This window comes from Macrobrachium nipponense, chromosome 21, assembly GCF_015104395.2.
Source record: "Macrobrachium nipponense isolate FS-2020 chromosome 21, ASM1510439v2, whole genome shotgun sequence".
Taxonomy (NCBI): Eukaryota; Metazoa; Arthropoda; class Malacostraca; order Decapoda; family Palaemonidae; genus Macrobrachium; species Macrobrachium nipponense.
The window spans coordinates 64,632,075-64,649,718 of record NC_087212.1 but is presented as its reverse complement, the minus strand read 5'-3'; the positions used below and the strand labels follow the sequence as shown (position 1 = coordinate 64,649,718).

The 17,644-nt window shown below is 42.5% G+C and overlaps 1 protein-coding gene across 5 annotated transcripts in view; it reads left to right on the top strand.

Moving 5' to 3' along the window:
* Positions 1 to 17,644, top strand: part of LOC135198090 (arrestin domain-containing protein 1-like) — a 278,270-nt gene that overhangs the window by 100,651 nt on the left and 159,975 nt on the right. The window lies entirely within an intron of this gene.

Below are 17,644 nucleotides of genomic sequence, written 5' to 3'. Positions count from 1 at the left end.
TTTCTCGTTTTAGCGAGTTATTAACCCTTAAACGCCGGAGCGGTAAATAAAAAAATGACTCCCGCATGCCGGAGGGGTTTGAGAGTGAGCGCGTAAGCGGAAAAAAATATTTTTTTCAAAAAATCACAGCGCGCTTAGTTTTCAAGATTAAGAGTTCATTTTTGGCTCCTTTTTTTGTCATTGCTTGAAGTTTAGTATGCAACCATCAGAAATGAAAAAAATTATCATTATCATATATAAATAATGCGATATATGATAGCACAAAACGAAATTTCATATATAATTGTATTCAAATCGCGCTGTGCGCAAAACGGTTGAAGTAAACAAGTTATTTTTCTTTTTCGTTGTAATGTGCACTAAATTGCGATCATTTTGATATATAACACATTGTAAAACGATAAAAGCAACACAGAGAAAATATTATCACAAAATAATGCATGAATTCGTAACGCGCTTACGTAAACACATATTTTTTTCAAAAATTCACCATAAATCTAAATATTGTCCTAGAGACTTCCAATATGTTTCAGAATGAAGACAAATGATTGAATATTACTATACTGTAAGAATATTAGCTTACAAATGCAGTTTTCGACCATATCTGACGAGCTAAAGTTGACCGAATGTCGAATTTTTTATATATATATTTTTTTATATGCAATTATTTCGGAAATAAGAAAAGCTACAACTTTTCAAATATTTTTTCGTTTTATTCTACATGAAAAATTGCGCACATTTTCATATATAAAACTCTATGAAATGCTAACCTAATTGAAACGGTAGCAAATATTCCGAGAATGGGACTTACGCATTTCGGAGATTTGTGGCGGAGAATCCGCGCGCGGAGGGAAGGAAAGTTTTTTAAAAATTCACCATAAATTTAAATATTGTGCTAGAGACTTCGAATTTTGTTTCACGATGAAGATAAATGCTGAATATTACTAGACTGTAAGAGTTTATCTTACAATTGCGTTTTTCGACCATTTCGGTAGAGTCAAATTTGACCGAACCGGGAACGTGGTTTTTTTTCTATTTATCGTGATTTATATGCAAATATTTCGAAATTAGATAGAATACGGCTACTAACCTTCAACTATTTTATGTTGTTTAATTATACCATGAAATTGCGCACATTTTCATATATAAAACGTTATGTAACGGCTAATTTAAAATGGTGCAAACATTACCACAATCGCACGTATGATTTTTTCGGAAGAGTTACAGCGCGGACGTAAAGAAAATGTTATTTTTTTCATAAATTCACCATAAATCGAAATATTGTGCTAGAGACTTCCAATTTGTTGCAAAATGAAGGTAAATGCTTGAATATTACTAGAATATAGGCGTTTTAGCTTACAATTGCGTTTTTCGACCATTTCGGTAGAGTCAAAATTGACCGAAGGTTGAAAATTTGTCACTTATCATTTTTAATATGAAAATATTTCAAAATTGATAAAAGCTACAACCATGGGTTGTTTTTAGTTGTATTGTGCATGAAATTGCGCACATTTTCATATATAAAACTTTATGTAACGGCTAATTTAAAAATGGTGCAAACATTACCACAATCGCATGTATGATTATTTTCGGAAGAGTTACCGCGCGGACGTAAGGAAAAAGTTTTTTTCATAAATTCACCATAAATCGAAATATTGTGCTAGACACTTCCAATTAGTTGCAAAATTAAGTTAAATGATTGAATATTACTAAAATATAAGAGTTTTAGCTTACAATTGCGTTTTTCGACCATTTCGGTAGAGTCAAAGTTGACCAAAGGTTGAAATTTTGGCACTTATCGTTATTTATATGAAAATATCTTAAAACTGATAAAAGCTACAATCATGAGTATTTTTTTGTTGTATTCTACATAAAAATGCGCACATTTTCATATATAATACTCTATGTAACGGCTAATTTAAAATAGTACAAAAATTATGTCAAGTGACGAAATAATTTCAGAGATGTGTCACAGATACTTTTAAGTGCGGCAAGAAAGAAATTCGCGCTTGCGCGCCTGCGTAACGATTATAAACAAAACAACACCTTGATCCGTGAACTCCCAGCATCCCCCAAGGCGCGTGATTCAAGAGTTTTCGGCTGGTAGGCCTAAAAGTATTTTTCCGCGAATTTTTAAAAAAACTTTTGTATGTCGACGTAAAATACGTCCAGTCGGCACCCGAGAGACAAAAAATGTCGACGTAAAATACGTCCAGTCGGCGTTTAAGGGTTAACCTAAGAATCCAGTAGCCTCTCGGACAGCAGGCTCGGTAACGGCAAGAATCGTTCCTGATTTCGTTACCCTTTTTATCACTTAGGCCAATTCCACGACTCTCTCATATCGCAAAGAGCATCGAGAATCTCTTTTTTCGCTCCTGTTCGCGTTAAAAAAGAGAACCTATTTGGCACATAGGGAACGTAACGATCCTTAAGAGGTTCAATGCAAGATTTTGCATGTCCGTGAGAACCTTCTCGATCGACGATAATAACTGTTAACGTATGTCTAACATTTATTGGAAAGAGTTGTGAGAACCTGCGGAAAGTCTTCTTCATAGATCTCTTAGCAAGGTAGAAGACGAACAGGCTTCCTATAGAATGCTTCCTTTTCCTCGAACCAAGAGAGGTAGCAATATACGCCATCTTTATTTTATAGAAAGGGGAATATACTTAAGTCTTTTTTTCCCCTTAATATAAATATAAATTCTTTACAGAATTTAAGATAAAGGGCATCAAAGAAAGAGAGGATACTACTTTATGCCTCATTTTGGCCTCAGAGAGGTTGGATTCACAGAGGTCACGTTCTTCTCACAGCATGTTTTTGGAAGTCTTTTCCAAGAGAGTCTGGATATTCTATCAGCATCTATTATTAAATGGACCTTAACAACCTCTCCACTAATAAGTTGTCTGCATGCAGACTGACCAGAAGTGGACATAAATGAGAGGATTTTCAAGGTGGATGACAATAGTAATGGCCTAGACATAGAATTGCTGCAGATCGTGCTAGAGGGAATGAGGAAACTGTCCTCTTCCGATACCTCTGTGAACCACATAGCGGTTTTTTCTTCCCTTTCAGAGGGAAGAATCACCTTTGTATATATCTGGTATCAAAGAACGCAGTAAAAGGCTATACTCTGTCTCTACAAAGGGAAATGGAGATAGCAGAGGATTAAGATCTTCGGGATCTTATACGATATATACCTCAATATGACAAGAGTAGGATATCATGTACTTCTAATGGGATCTTTTTGTGGCCACAGATTCCATTGTTCCGACAAGATGGAACTGCTCCTCATCAAACTTCTTTGAGAAATTTTTATGAGGGAATTCTTTGTTTCTCTGGGTCCTAAACGACCAAGAAGACAAGTGAATTTTTTGAGCATTGGAATCTCGCATCAGATTCTATGGAGACTAGACAATGGGTTCTTGCCAGCATAGTTTGTCTGGCAAAAGAACTAAAACCCCCTATTCCTGATTCAATGTTTTCAGGTAGAGGTTTCGTTGTCCAGGCAGAGTACTTACGTTTTCATCTACAGTAGAATGGTTCAAACGTTTGCCTACAGAGTCTTTGGTATGCGATGACGGCTCGAAATGCTTCCCAGAAGGTGTTCAGAGGGATGTAATAAAGAGCTAGAAATCAGGAGTACTCCCAATTTCAGCTCGGAGTCTCCTTCGACTTCCAGGCTTCTTCCCTTCCTTCGGGCAAGGATAGGGAAGATTCTGCAACGAGACACCCCTTCAACATGTAAGAAGAGATCTCGTGAGCCCGGAAGTATTCAAGAAGGACCCTCCTCGAAGGAAGACTCTTATCTCTCGTACGGTTAGATATCCTATCGTCTACTGGATGTAGCTGATTACAATCACCTCCCCTTACCGGAGAGACCAAAAGCTCAAAGTGAAAGAATTTCTTCCACCCTTCTCCAGTCTCCTGATAAACGATTGTGGATGTTCACGACTTTCGGACAATGTAGCGCCAATCAGGCGCCAAAAATACCAGAACAGGCGTAAAGACGCCAGAGGAAGACAGTCCAAATAAACACTGTCATTGTCTGATGAGGAGAAGGAGCGTGCCTCCAACCTGGCGCAGATGCGCTAGAGGCAAATAAATAGGAAAAAGTGTCCGATGTGGGCATCGCCAGTTTCCTCGAGACTCTTAACAAGCTCGAAGCTCCAGCAAGTGGGGGAGAAGTCAGCCAGGCGCGAGGCTCCAGGCAGGCGCGAGGCGCCAGCCAGGCGCGAGGCGCCAGGCAAGCAACATGCGCCAGCCAGGCGCGAGGCGCCAGGCAAGCAACATGCTCCAGCCAAGCACGAGGCGCCAGCCAGGCACAAGCCAGGCTCTAGGCTTCATCCAGAAGAGATCAATTTCAAAGAAAGCCCTGGTCTTCTTTGGAACAGTGTGGTCTCTAAAGCACTTCTTAAGTAACTTGATGATTCCTTCAAACAGCTGAGAATTAAAAGCGCTTGAAGTACCGAGCTTTTAACAATTCTTGTTCTTTCCATAACAATATGTCGTGAGAGACATATTAGCTGTAATTTATGGGAGATGCAACTCTGTGTTGTCTTCTCTTTGCACGAAGGAGGTCAAGTTGACCTATGAGAGATCCTTCTCTCTTGGTTACGTGTCTACGGATACGTTGCTGGGATAGGGAGCCGACACTGATCCTTAACTAGTGAGTTAAAAAATTTTATTTTAACATAAGTATACTATTTTCTTTGGGTTATTTGAAATGAGTTTGGGGATAGCTCTTTTCAAATTAAGCACAAACCCTTGTGTTAGGATCAGGTGATCGGGATCGGTGTTGTGCTCCTTAATTATGCCAGTAGGCATAGGTGTTTTGTCATGTAAGTGGATAGGACCCCTTTGACAAATAACCATTAGATTCTGTCAAGTAAGTGGATAAGACCCCATTGACAGATCTACAAGAACTCTTAGCCATAGGTCATCCTCGCTGAGGCTCTTGAGACGAAGCAGATTCCTAGCAATAGCTAGGAGGTCAACCCTTCGTCTAAACACATAGAAACCAAGGTTTTATTTATTTATTACTTACAACGTATGTTGTTTCCTGTCTATTCAGTAAATTAGCTGTCTCTTACCCTCCGCCAAAGGTGCCAATCAGCTAAGTATATATCTGACAGGTAAGTTGAATGCATAAAAATGTTATTGTCATGATACAATAAAGTTTTATGCATACTTACCTGGCAGATATATACGGTTTATGGCCCACCCGACCTCCCCTCAGGAGACAAGTGGAAGAGAAAATCTGTCTTAGAGAACGGGAATGATTCCTATTCCCGCCACCAGCGGCGGGGCGGTAGATCACCTGACCTGCCTGTAGAGTGTGCCGCGAAATTCGAATTTCTATCGGGGACAACGGAGTCTATAGCTAAGTATATATCTGCCAGGTAAGTATGCATAAAACTTTATTGTATCATAACAATAACATTTTACTGTAAAGATTACAGCACCCAACTATAATATTAATGTATAAACAGCAAAATACAGCAATAAAAATCTAGTTTTGTCTTTTGTTTACGTTTAGAATCAGCTGATGGACGTTTATTACAGAAAGAATTATTTTGGAAAACAATTTAGTTGCTAAAAGAAACGAATTTATTAATGGAATTATTATTATGATATTATGATACAGTAATTCATATTTCATTGAGAGAGAGAGAGAGAGAGAGAGAGAGAGAGAGAGAGAGAGAGCAGCTTGGGATGAAAGTAACTGTTGAATAGCTTGAGAGAGCAGCTTAGGACGAGAGCTTAGCTCGAGAATAACATAATGAAATTTGTATTTTAAATATTTTTATTGTGATAAGAAATGAAACATGGATAGTGATAAGATATTCTCTTGTATACTCTTATGTGATAATCATTGGGTCAACTATAAAAGTTGTATTGAAGCACAGTTTCGTAAATCACAGAAAGAATAAAAATATGGCGACACATGTACTTACAAATGTCGGGGACCATTTTGTTCTTTTATTACGATAATAACAGATCAGTATTATAGTTTTTTTCTGTAAGAGAGAGAGAGATTTTGCTATTTACATTCATAGTATTTGAAAATTTGTAAATGAGTGTATCCTAAAAATGCATTTAATCATGAAAAGAAGAAGAAAACACAGTACAGTGGTACCTCGAGATACGAAATTAATCTGTTCCGATGCGGCCTTCGTATAATGAGTTTTTCGTATCTTGGAACACATTTTACATGTAAAATGGCTAAGCCGTTCCAAGCCCTCCAAAAACACCCCATTAAATTTCATAATAAAGCTAAATTGACCTATAAACAATGAAATACTACAACAATTTGGACCATTCAATACCTAAATTAAGAATAAAAATTGAAAACCTGTAAATAAAGTGTATATTAGTGTACAAGAAATATTATTACTGTAACGTAAAATGTGGAAGCTTACCTTTCGAGTGAGGCTATCTCCGATAGTGGCGGCAGAGGAGGAGGAGGACAAACGGCAGATAACGTACGTACACTTAACTTTACGAAAACACACAAAAAATTTAAGGAAAACATAAACTAAAATTTACGAAACACCTTAACAAAACTGTAACACTTAACTTACAAAAATCTAGAAATTACGTAAAAAAAAAATTTTTATTTTTTTTATTTTTAACTTTTTTTTACTTTTACGTAGGCTTTTTTTTTTTTTTTTTTTTTTTTTTTTTTTTTTTTTTTTTTTTTTTTTTTTTTTTTTTTTTTTTTTTTTTTTTTTTTTTTTTTTTTTTTTTTTTTTTTTTTTTTTTTTTTTTTTTTATTACAGAATTTCAACTTCATCACCGCTTTCAACGTTCTGTTTTTCATCACTTGGTTCTTCCTTTTTGCTTTCAACTTTCTGTTTTTTATCACTTGGTTCTTCCTTTTTGCTTACTCCTGCTAATGCTGAAGGCCTCTTTAAAAAATAACGATCCAAGGAAGATTGCTTCTGCCTACTTTTCACAATGTTTCTGAAACGACTCAAGCAAATGTCATCGAACTGCGCAAGCATACGACCTGTGTGAGCCTTTTCGGGGTGTCTTTTTTCGATAAACAATTGTACTTTATGAAAAGCGCCTAGAATATCCTTAATTTCTGCCGTTGTCATAGGCTCCTCCTCCTCTTCCTCGCCGCTGCTAGAGAACTCCTCTTGAACGACGTTAAGTTGCATGGCCTCCAACTCCTTCAGGTCATCCGTCGTAAGCTCCTCTTGGTGCTCCTCGAGAAGGTCGTTGATGTCGTCCTCGTCGACGACCAGCCCCATGGACTTGCCGAGTGCAACGATCTCATCAAGACCTGGTTCCAAAACAGTTTCGGGATCAACTGTTTCTGACTCTGCAGTACCAGCTTCGCCCATGTCGAATCCCTCAAAGTCTCTGGCGGATACGGCATCAGGCCAGAGTTTCCTCCACGAGGAATTCAAGGTTCGCCTCGAAACCTGCCAAGCTAGGTCAATGAGTCGGATGCAAATGACAATATCGAAATGCTCCTTCTAAAATTGACGCAAGGTGAGGTTTGTGGTATCGGTGATGTCGAAACATCTCTTGAAAAGATGTTTCGCGTACAGCTTCTTAAAGTTCGCTATCACTTGCTGGTCCATGGGCTGGAGGAGAGGGGTGGTGTTGGGCGGAAGAAAAAGAATCTTAACGAAGGAATACTCCGCTAGGATATCTTCCTCGAGGCTAGGAGGGTGGGGAGGGGCATTGTCCAACACCAGCAGACATTTCAGGGGGAGGCGCATCTCTTGAAAAAAACTCTTCACAGTCGGGCCGAAGCACAGATTTACCCACTCCATGAACAAAAGCCTCTTTACCCAGGCTTTTCCATTAGCCCTCCACATCACTGGAAGCTTCTCCTTCAACTCTTTGTGGGCCTTGAAGGCTCGAGGAGTCTCGGAGTGATACACCAGTAGGGGCTTCACCTTGCAATCCCCACTGGCGTTCGAACAAAGTGCGAGCGTAAGCCTGTCTTTCATAGGCTCATGCCCGGGTAGCTTCTTCCCTTCCTCCGTGATGTATGTCCGACGAGGCATTTTTTTTCCAAAAAAGGCCAGTCTCAACACAGTTGAAGACTTGCTGAGAACTGTAGCCTTCCTTGGTCATCATCTCGTCGAACGTCTTTTTAAAGGCTTCGGCCGCTTTCGTGTCCGAGCTGGCAGCCTCCCCATGACGCACCACCGAATGGATGCCAGTCCGCGTACGAAATTTCTCGAACCAGCCATGCAAAGCCTTGAACTCTGGGGTTGGCGTTGAAGTCCCTTCCCCTCCCTCGTCTTCCGCCTGCGCAATCAAATCGCCGAAAATAGCACTGGCCTTGTGAGCGATTGCTGTCTCCGTTACTGTATCGCCAGCGATTTCTTTGTCTTTTATCGAGATGAGGAGCAGCCGTTCCATCTCGTCGTGCACATGGCTCCTCTTGCTGGACAAAATAGTGATGCCCTTCGACGGTGTAGTTGCTTTGATGGCATCCTTCTGTTTAAGGATGGTGCCTATTGTCGACGGATTACGGCCGTATTCCTTTGCGATCACACTCAATCACATACCAGCTTCGTACTTCTTTATGATCTCCATCTTTGTCTCCAAAGAGAGCATGCGCTTCTTTCCGTGAATTTCAACTTTCTTGGGACCCGTGACTACGTTAATTTACGTAAAGTTACACAATATACAGTCTTCGCACAACACGATAATATGTACTGCAACGAAATCACTAACGAATTTACGTTACTAAACGAAATTGTTGGAGCGAACGAATGCCGATTGCGTACGGTAAAGTTTCGGGTGCGGAGTGGCCGAGCTAAGGGACACCAGCGCGTACGTATAGAAGATGCATGATGGGAGGGATGCTGTCCAATCAGAGAGAAGGATCTCATGGCTTGGCTAGCATCAGGAACCAATGGGAGAGCAGGAGGATGGTGGCGAGTCTACTAGCACTAAGATGGCGGCGTTCGGCGCGAGTTTCAAAATTGTTATCGGGCGAATCTCGGACTTTTAGAAACCTTTCGTATCTTGAAAACTTTTTGTATGTAGAGCAGTAAAATTTTTCGCATTGGCTTTCGTAACTTGGATTTTTCGTAAGTTGAGCCTTTCGTATCTTGAGGTACTACTGTACTAATTAGTGAATCTTGCTCTATAATAAAATTCGTGATTTCGTTAATTTTCCAGAATATATGTAGTATTTGGGCTCCACAAAAAAAGTAAGTAAAGTGATTTATGACAGAATTTAGAGGATACTTACGTAAAAATACATCGGTAGTTTGTAGAACGGTGTAACCACTATCACATTGTGTAAAAATAGTGTGAATGAATATACATTTATGATAAAAAAATAGTTACTGTACTGCTTAGAGTACCATACTGTAATACGTATTAATGTAATCACATCAAAATAAAGTAATCATCGCAAATTTTATCATAGAGCAAGATTCACTAATTACTGTGTTTTCTCCTTTTTTTCATGACTAAATGCATTTTTAGGATACACTCATTTACAAATTTTCAAATACTATGAATGTAAATAAATAAATTCTCTCTCTCTCTCTCTCTCTCTCTCTCTCTCTCTCTCTCTCTCTCTCTCTCTCTCTCTCTCTCTCTCTCTCTCTCTTGCAGAAAAAAACTATAATACTGATCCATTATTATCGTAATTAAGGAACAAAATGATCTTCTATTCTTTATGTGATTTACGAAACTGCTTCAATACAACTTTTATAGTTGATTCAATGATTATCACATTATAACAGTATACAAGCAAATATCTTATCACTATCCATGTTTCATTTCTTATCACCATAAAAATATTTAAAATACAAATTTCATTATGTTATTCCTGAGCTGAGCTAGTAACAGTACGCTCGTCTTAAGCTGCTCTCTCAAGCTATTCAACAGTTACTCTCATCCCAAGCTGCTTTCTCTCTCTCTCTCTCTCTCTCTCTCTCTCTCTCTCTCTCTCTATGAAATATGAATTACTGTATCATAATATCATAAACTATTATGTACAAAGTTAAAAATAATAATTCCATTAATAAATTCGTTTCTTTTTAGCAACTAAATTGTTTTCCAAAATAATTCTTTCAGCAATAAACGTCCATCAGCTGATTCTAAACGTAAACAAAAGACAAAACTAGATTTTTATTGCTGTATTTTGCTGTTTATACATTAATATTATAGTTGGGTGCTGTAATCTTTACAGTAAATCATGTTTTTTTTTATCATAAATATGTTCATTCACAAGATAGATATACTATGTACTTTTAGTTTAGCGCAGCAGCCAAATCATGAAAATAGAAAGGAATTGTTAGGTAATACATTTACTTAAGTTTGCTGATCTGATGAAGGGGAAATTGAAGATAGGAAAGAATAACTTTGAAACTGTCTTGAATTTAGTTTAAGGTGATAGTTGAAGACATATTTGGTGCTTGAACTAAAGTAGGCAGTTATAAACATTGAAATAGTGGTCTTGGGTGGGTTAATTATTAAAGTAGGCAGTTTAAAGCAATTTTTAAGGGGGGGTACCAGGATAACACGGGTAATTACTTATCACGGGGGGGTTCTGGGGCCTATCCCCCGCGATTATCAAGGCCCTACTGTATTAATGTAATCACATCAAAATAGAGTAATCATTGCATGCCGTAAACATGTAAAGTGTATTTTTGTCTTTTGAAAAATGCATTCCCCAAGGAATTATTCCTTGAAGAGGCTTTTTATTATGAAGATATGCCAATAATATATAAGATATGCATTTTATTATGAATATATATGACAATAATATATAAGGTAAAAATGGTTTTATTACCTTTACGCTTCGTCGCTGATCGCAAACAACAATACGATAATCTATGACAATTATCATTTGTATGACTGCAGTGTTCAGAGAAGTTGATTACGTTATACCAAAACAATAATGAAGTTCGAATTGAAAAAATGTTTTCCTAAATATTATTACTACTGTAATTACACTACTACTATTAACATTTCTAAAAGGTTAAGAATGACAAAGGTGCTGTTAAGTGTAACTCAATGTTTTCATTTCTGCTGGCCGCTCGACTACAAGTTGATGTCATGTGGAATTATTCCATGAATAGGCTATATATTATGAAGATATGCCAATAATATATAAGGTGAGAATGGTTTTATTACCTTTATTGTCAGTTAATATCTTAATGTGAATCTGTTCATGCATTTGCTGGTTATCGGAACCGGACGAGGCTTAGCCTACCACGACAAGTCCGGATGCTGTGATTCATACCAGTGATATAGACTGAGAAGTGGTCCAAGGAAAAACCCATGATTAACTGAATCCGTGATTGCTGATCCTCGACTAAGCGAGGCCCCACTGTATAACGAATTCTTGCACGGAATGCCGTGCTTGGCCTAAAGAGCAGTAGAAGTCTTTTAATAGCAAGAGAGAGCATCGGAGGGTTTCGACTCTTCCTGGTTTTTCGACTCTTTCCGATGCTTCGTCTCCTGCAGTATTCACCCCCATAGTAGCGTTGCTCTTGTGTTTCCTTCCTTTTCTTCCATTGATTTGCCGCTGAAAGTATCGGGAGGCCACCAGGCTGATGTTTGTAATGTCGCCCCTTCTTCTTCGGGAGCTAATTTGATTCCTGGGAAGGAGAAGGCTTTTTCATCATTCTCATTTATTCCAGAGTCGGAGGCATCCAAGATGGCGGTGATTTGGAAGACGCTCAGGCTAGGGGGTCCCCCGTCCTTGTAGGGGTTGCTAGCGCAATTTATGGAGGCTCGCTAGCCCCATCCTCAGGCTGGCCAGGCCATCCCCCCTCCCCCCGGCCTCGTCTTTGTGGGTAGCCGAGGTCAGCCATCTTGTATTGCTCCGCCAGTGTCTGCTGCCGCTTCTTCGAGTCTGAGGGAAGCCATGACGTCAGCCCTGTTGATGAGGTCACAGGATCCGTCAATGTGTATTCCTCCACCAGTGGCATCTGATTCCCTTTCACACAAGCCGCGACGTCATCACCGCTTGTGACGTCACTCCGAGTCGTCTCCTCTGCAATGCCTCTCTCAGCCGTGACATCATCCCTGCTGCCAGGTTCGCTACATCTTCTTCCATGTCATCAGAGCCTTCTCTTGCAGATCAGTCAGGTTATATGCCAGGCAGTGCTTAAGAGGTTGGACTCTGTTTTGGATGATAAGTTGGCTGCCTTGTCGGTTGGGAGGACTGGAAGGAAACACGTTGCTTCGTCCATGCCTCCTGCAAAGAGATCGCTTAAGAAGCCAGCGCTGTCTTCCTCTCCCTCTTCCCCCTCTACGCCACGTCGGCGTATCAAGCATTGGAAGGCTAAGGACTTTACTCTTTCTTCGCCTACGAGGGAGGAACAATGCAGATGTGTTCTCGAGAATGTTGGTGTTTCGGAGAGTGTTAGTGTATCTTCCCTTGTACAGTCTGCAGTGGCTGCTTCGTCCTCTGCATCGAATCGCGGCCGTGTTGCAACCTCCCCCTTCCGTGCACATCGCGAGCGTGTTGCAACCTCCTGTCTGTGCACATGATGCAAGTGCTCCTTCTTCTCCAAGGCCTATTCGTCGCCGTAAGGATCACAAGGCGCCTGTCAAGAGGTTGAAGGTGAGTTGGTGCAGCAAGAATGTTTGCCTGTCCCTCTCACTGGTGCTTCCAAGAGTTCGACTTTGGGGGATTCTCCTTCAATCTCGAGTGTTCAGGATTCCTTTCCAACTCACATTCGTACGTCTGCCACGCTCATGACCATTCATGGACATGTTAATAAGTTATCTGTCGGAGGAGTACGTAGTGATGTTCCTAGTGTTATAGTGGGTTTGTCTTGGGAGCTGACGCGTGGACCCAGCCCAGACAGGTTAGTTGGTGTTTCAGGCTGCTTGGCTGCTGATCCTTCTGTTAATTTTAATGGGAAGGTGCCTTAGAGGAGCCCACACATCCTTCTTTTCGTCGGTCTCCGTTGCTGGAGCAGGAGGAGGGAGACACGCAAGAGTTTTTGTCTTCCTTTTTGGAAGTTGTTGATCTCATTCGTGTGTTCAACAATTTGGAAAGTAGGACTCGGGCTCAGTCATCTTACACTCCTTCTTGCTTGGAAGCCTTGATGGGAGCTACACAGGGTTCCAATTCATCTCCTCAGCTTCCTTTGTCGGGGCACGTCCAGTCGGTCTTGCATAAAATTAACGCCTCTGTTTCGGACCGGGGCAGTTCGCTTCGCTCTAGGGGCTCTGCCAAACTACTATCCCCGCCTCACAAGACATAGGAAGTACTATGCTACGAACTCTGCATTTTTTATGTCACGCCATCTTAATCCAGACGTCATTCGCCTAAGCCGGGATTGACTTTGGAGCAGGTGAGGTCGGTGGCTCTGTCCTTGTCTCCTCAAGATGCCTCAGTGTTGGAATCTACGGCAGCCTCCATGTTGCTGACGGTTTCTTGGCTGGACTTCTGGCCTGTGGTCATTACCAAGATAGCTTCTGACAGGTTCCCGGAAGGGTTGGTGAGTGCATCCTCGCTTGCCAGTCTGTTGCAGTTCAGAGGCAAGGCGTTTTCATATATGGCTCACCTCAGTGTGAATTTATGGGCTAACCTTCTTCTGATTAGAAGAGATGTGGCTTTGTCTAGGATGGAGAGATCAGTTGACACGGAGTCCTTGCTGGCATTGAGGAACGGAGATCTGTTGGAGTCCCAGCATTTGTTTCCTCGGACAGAGCTCGAGAATGCGATAGACCGATGCCGGGCTGACACCAAAGACAGATTGGTGCACCAGGCTGTGTCTAAGTCAGAGTCTCGTCCTCGGAGACGTCTGGCTCTTCCTCCTCCCCTTGACCAGCAGCAGTCAAGGAGATCGTAGCCTGGTAGGACTTCAAGTTTGGCAGGGCCTTCCCGTTTAACTCAGCCTAGGTCAGAGGATCAACGCCCCTTTCGCTCTCGTTCTTTTAAGCCAAGAAGGGGCCCAAGGGGCAGAGGTAAAGGGGGCTGTCGGTAGGTTAGGCGCCTCTCCCTCTCCTGCACCACGGTTGGGGGGTTGCATGGTGGGCCGCTGGGCCAAGTGGCAGAGTTATGGAGCGGAGAAGTGGGTGGTAGATGTCCTTCGGGTCGGGTACCTACTGCCATTCGACTTCTCTCCTCCTCTGTCGGACAAACCACAGCTCAGGAATGCATATCCTCCAGATTCTCTGAAGCTCTTGGCTCTTCGGGAGGAAGTACTGAAGATGCTGGACAGTGATGTGATAGAGGAAGTGATGCATCCATCTCTGGGATGCATCCATCTCTGGGGTTTTACAGTCGCATCTTGGTGCCCAAGGCGTCGGGAGGATGGAGACCTGTGATTGACTTATCCACCTTGAATCACTTCATCAGGGAGACACGGTTCAAGATGGAGACCCCGCGTTCGGTGTTGGCAGCCATGAGGGAAGGCGACTTCATGCTGTTAATAGACTTAAGGGATGCATACTTCCAAATCCCTGTTCATCCGATGTCCAGGCGATGTCCAGGAAGTTCCTTCACTTCTCTCTTGGAGGCAAGGTCTTCGAGTTCAAAGTCTTGTGCTTCGGGCTGACGACAGCCCCTCAAGTGTTCACAAGGGTCTTCTCTCGTGTCAAATTGGGCCCATGCTCAGGGGATCCGTTTGCTGAGGTACCTCGACGATTGGTTGGTCTTGGCAGTTTCCAGGGAAAAGCTGCTGCAGGACAGGGATCGTCTACTTTGGTTCTGTCTGGAACTGGGCATCGTAGTCAACCAGGAAAAGTCAAATCTTGTACCCAGTCAAAGGATTCTCTACCTGGGCATGGTTATCGATATGACAGTGGCAAAAATTTTCCTGTCGGATCAGAGATTCGAGAAGTTGCGGGTGGTGGTGCCACTTCCTGTCGGAATCACATCAGTGAGCTCATCGGTGGCAGGTTTTTCTGGGAGTGTTGTCCTCCCTGGAGAAGCCGGTCCCTCATGGACATCTTCATCTTTGGTCTCTGCAATGGAGACTGGGAGAATCTGGTCTCCGGTGGGGGACTCACCCCTGTTAATGGTTCCTCTGTCTCTGGAAGTGAGAGAAGACCTTCGTTGGTGGTTGGACAGCCAGAATCTTTCGAAGGGTGTCCCTCTGCATCTCTTCCACCAGACTTCCTTCTGTTCTCAGACGCCTCCCTCGCAGGTTGAGGGGCTCATTTAGGCGGCCTCATCACTTCAGGCGTTTGGAGTTTGGAGGACAAACAGCAACATATCAACATCTTGGAGTTGAAGGCAGCCTTCCTGGGTCGTCTAAAGGAGTTTCGGGAGAAGGTAGAAGGTCATTCTGTCGTTCTCATGTCAGACAATACCATGGTGGTAGCCTATGTGAACAAACAGGGAGGCCTGGTTTCTCGTCAACTTCACGCCTTGACTGTCTAGGTTCACCAGTGGGCGGTCAGCAATTCGTTAGAGCTCTCAGCCAGGTATATCCCAGGCAAACGGAATGTGGTCGCAGACAAACTCAGTCGTCTGGATCAGATCCTAGGCACAGAATGGTCCCTTCATCAAGTGGTAGCAGACAAGCTTTTCCAGGTTTGTGGGAGACCCATGCTGGACCTTTTTGCGACACGCTTCAACAGGACGCTGGAGATATTCTGTTCAGTGGTCCCAGATCCTTTAGCATTGGCAGAAGACACATTCCAACATCCTTGGGACAACCTGAAGGTGTATGCCTTCCATCCGTTTTGTTTGATCCATCAAGTTCTGAACAAGCTAATGAGTTCACAGGGTCTCAGGATGACTTTGGTAGCCCCTCGCCCCTCTGTGGCCTCAGGCAGAATGGTTCCCAGATCTGCTGTCATTGTTGTCAGAGGTTCCGAGGGAGATTCCCCCTTGGCGACATTTGTGTCAGCCCCATGCGGAAAGGTTCCACCAGTCAGTATAATCCCTGTCTCCTCATGGTTGGAGGCTATCAAGTATCTATCTCCTCTGAGTGAGAGGCTTTTCTTCTCAGAGAACAGCAGAGCATATGTCTAGCAGTCTCAGAAAGTCCACCTCCGCAGCTTACCAAGACAAATGGGCGATCTACTGTGATTCGTGTCATAAAAGGGGTTTTTCTCCACTTGTTACCTCTATTCAGCGAATAGCAGACTTTTTAACCTCCCTCAGAGATGAGAAACGTTTGTCCGTTTCTGCCATTAGAGGCTACAGGGCGGCCCTGAGTTTGGTGTTACGCTTTAAAAGTATCAACATCTCTTCCTGGGAACTTTCCTTGCTAGTTAAGGGGTTTGAGCAGTCGAGTTCTTCTAGAGAGCTCAAGCCTCCGACGTGGGATGTTTCCTTGGTTCTCAAGAGCTTCTCTAAGAGCCCATATGAGCCTTTGCGTCGCTTATCTGACAGGAACTTGACGCTCAAGACAGTTTTCCTTCTGGCCTTAGCATCTTCCAAGAGGGTAGGAGAGCTCCATGGTCTGAGCTATGAGGTGAAGAACACCAGGGGTTGGGGGTCGATTTCCTTCGAGTTTGTCCCGGAATTCATGGCCAAGACCCAAAATCCCTCTGTGCATGATGACAGGTTCACTTTGTTTTCCATACCATCACTGAATGACTTTGTGGATGGTGATGCTCAAGAGCATTTGTTGTGCCCTGTCTGGGCCCTGCGTTGCTATCTTAAAAGGACTCGGCACCTTAGACCAGGCTGCTGCTTTCATTTTATTAGCACAGGCCATACAAAGAAAGAGGTGTCTAAGAATACTATCTCTTATTGGATACAGGAAGCCATCAGACAGGCATACTTGACTCTTGATGATTCCACCACCACGTCTGTGCAGGGTAGAGCGCATGACGTTAGGGGTATTGGTCCCTCTCTGGCTTTCAAAAAGAACTTGGCTGTACATAGAGTGCTGAGCGCTGGTACTTGGTTACGCCAGTCCACGTTCACCTCTTTTCATCTTAAGGATATTGCTCACAGATCTGCAGACACGTTTTCCCTGGCTCCTGGGGTGGCTGCCCAACAAGTTGTGTAACTCATAGTTGCCCTTAACAGGGCACTTTTGTATCTTACCTAAGATGATTGTGTGGATGAGAGAATGAGTGAGTTGGCTGGTCTCCGTCTTTCTCTTGTACCTTTTCTTCTTCGTTCGAGCAGGTTAAGGAATAGACACGTCATTTGTTAGACTGGTTTGATACAGGTGAGTAATGTAGTCATACTGATAGTGTGGTCGCTTAATATACAAATATCAAACCCTCTATTCGGTAGCATATGCTCCACTCCTTGGCAAGGAGGAGTTGGGATTAGTACAAACCCTGGTGTATTGGTTTGCTATTGGATAGTCAAAGTTTCTCTTTGGTTCCCTATACAGTGGTTCTCCCATATATCATTGTACGTCACTCAGGGTCTGAGTAGTTAGATATCAGTTTATCTAGCTTCTCAACAGGCTTCAGTCCCTCCCCAGAAGTAATTTCTTTTGGAAGCTGGACTGGTGGGTAGGGCCCCAGCCGGTTTAGGATGTCTTGTACCTCCCTCCATGTATGAGTCTATCCTATTGTTAAGACCGAAGGTTTGTACACTTATGAACGAATGGCAAATTTTCTAAGACAAATTGTATTTTTCATAGCTACAAACCTGAGGTTTTAACATTATACGTACTGCCCGCCTCTAGCCGCCCCTGTGTGTTAAGACATCCTGAGTTGGGAAAGACTGACGCAGTGGCATAGGTGAGTGGCCCTTGACCAATCTTCACCTGATCT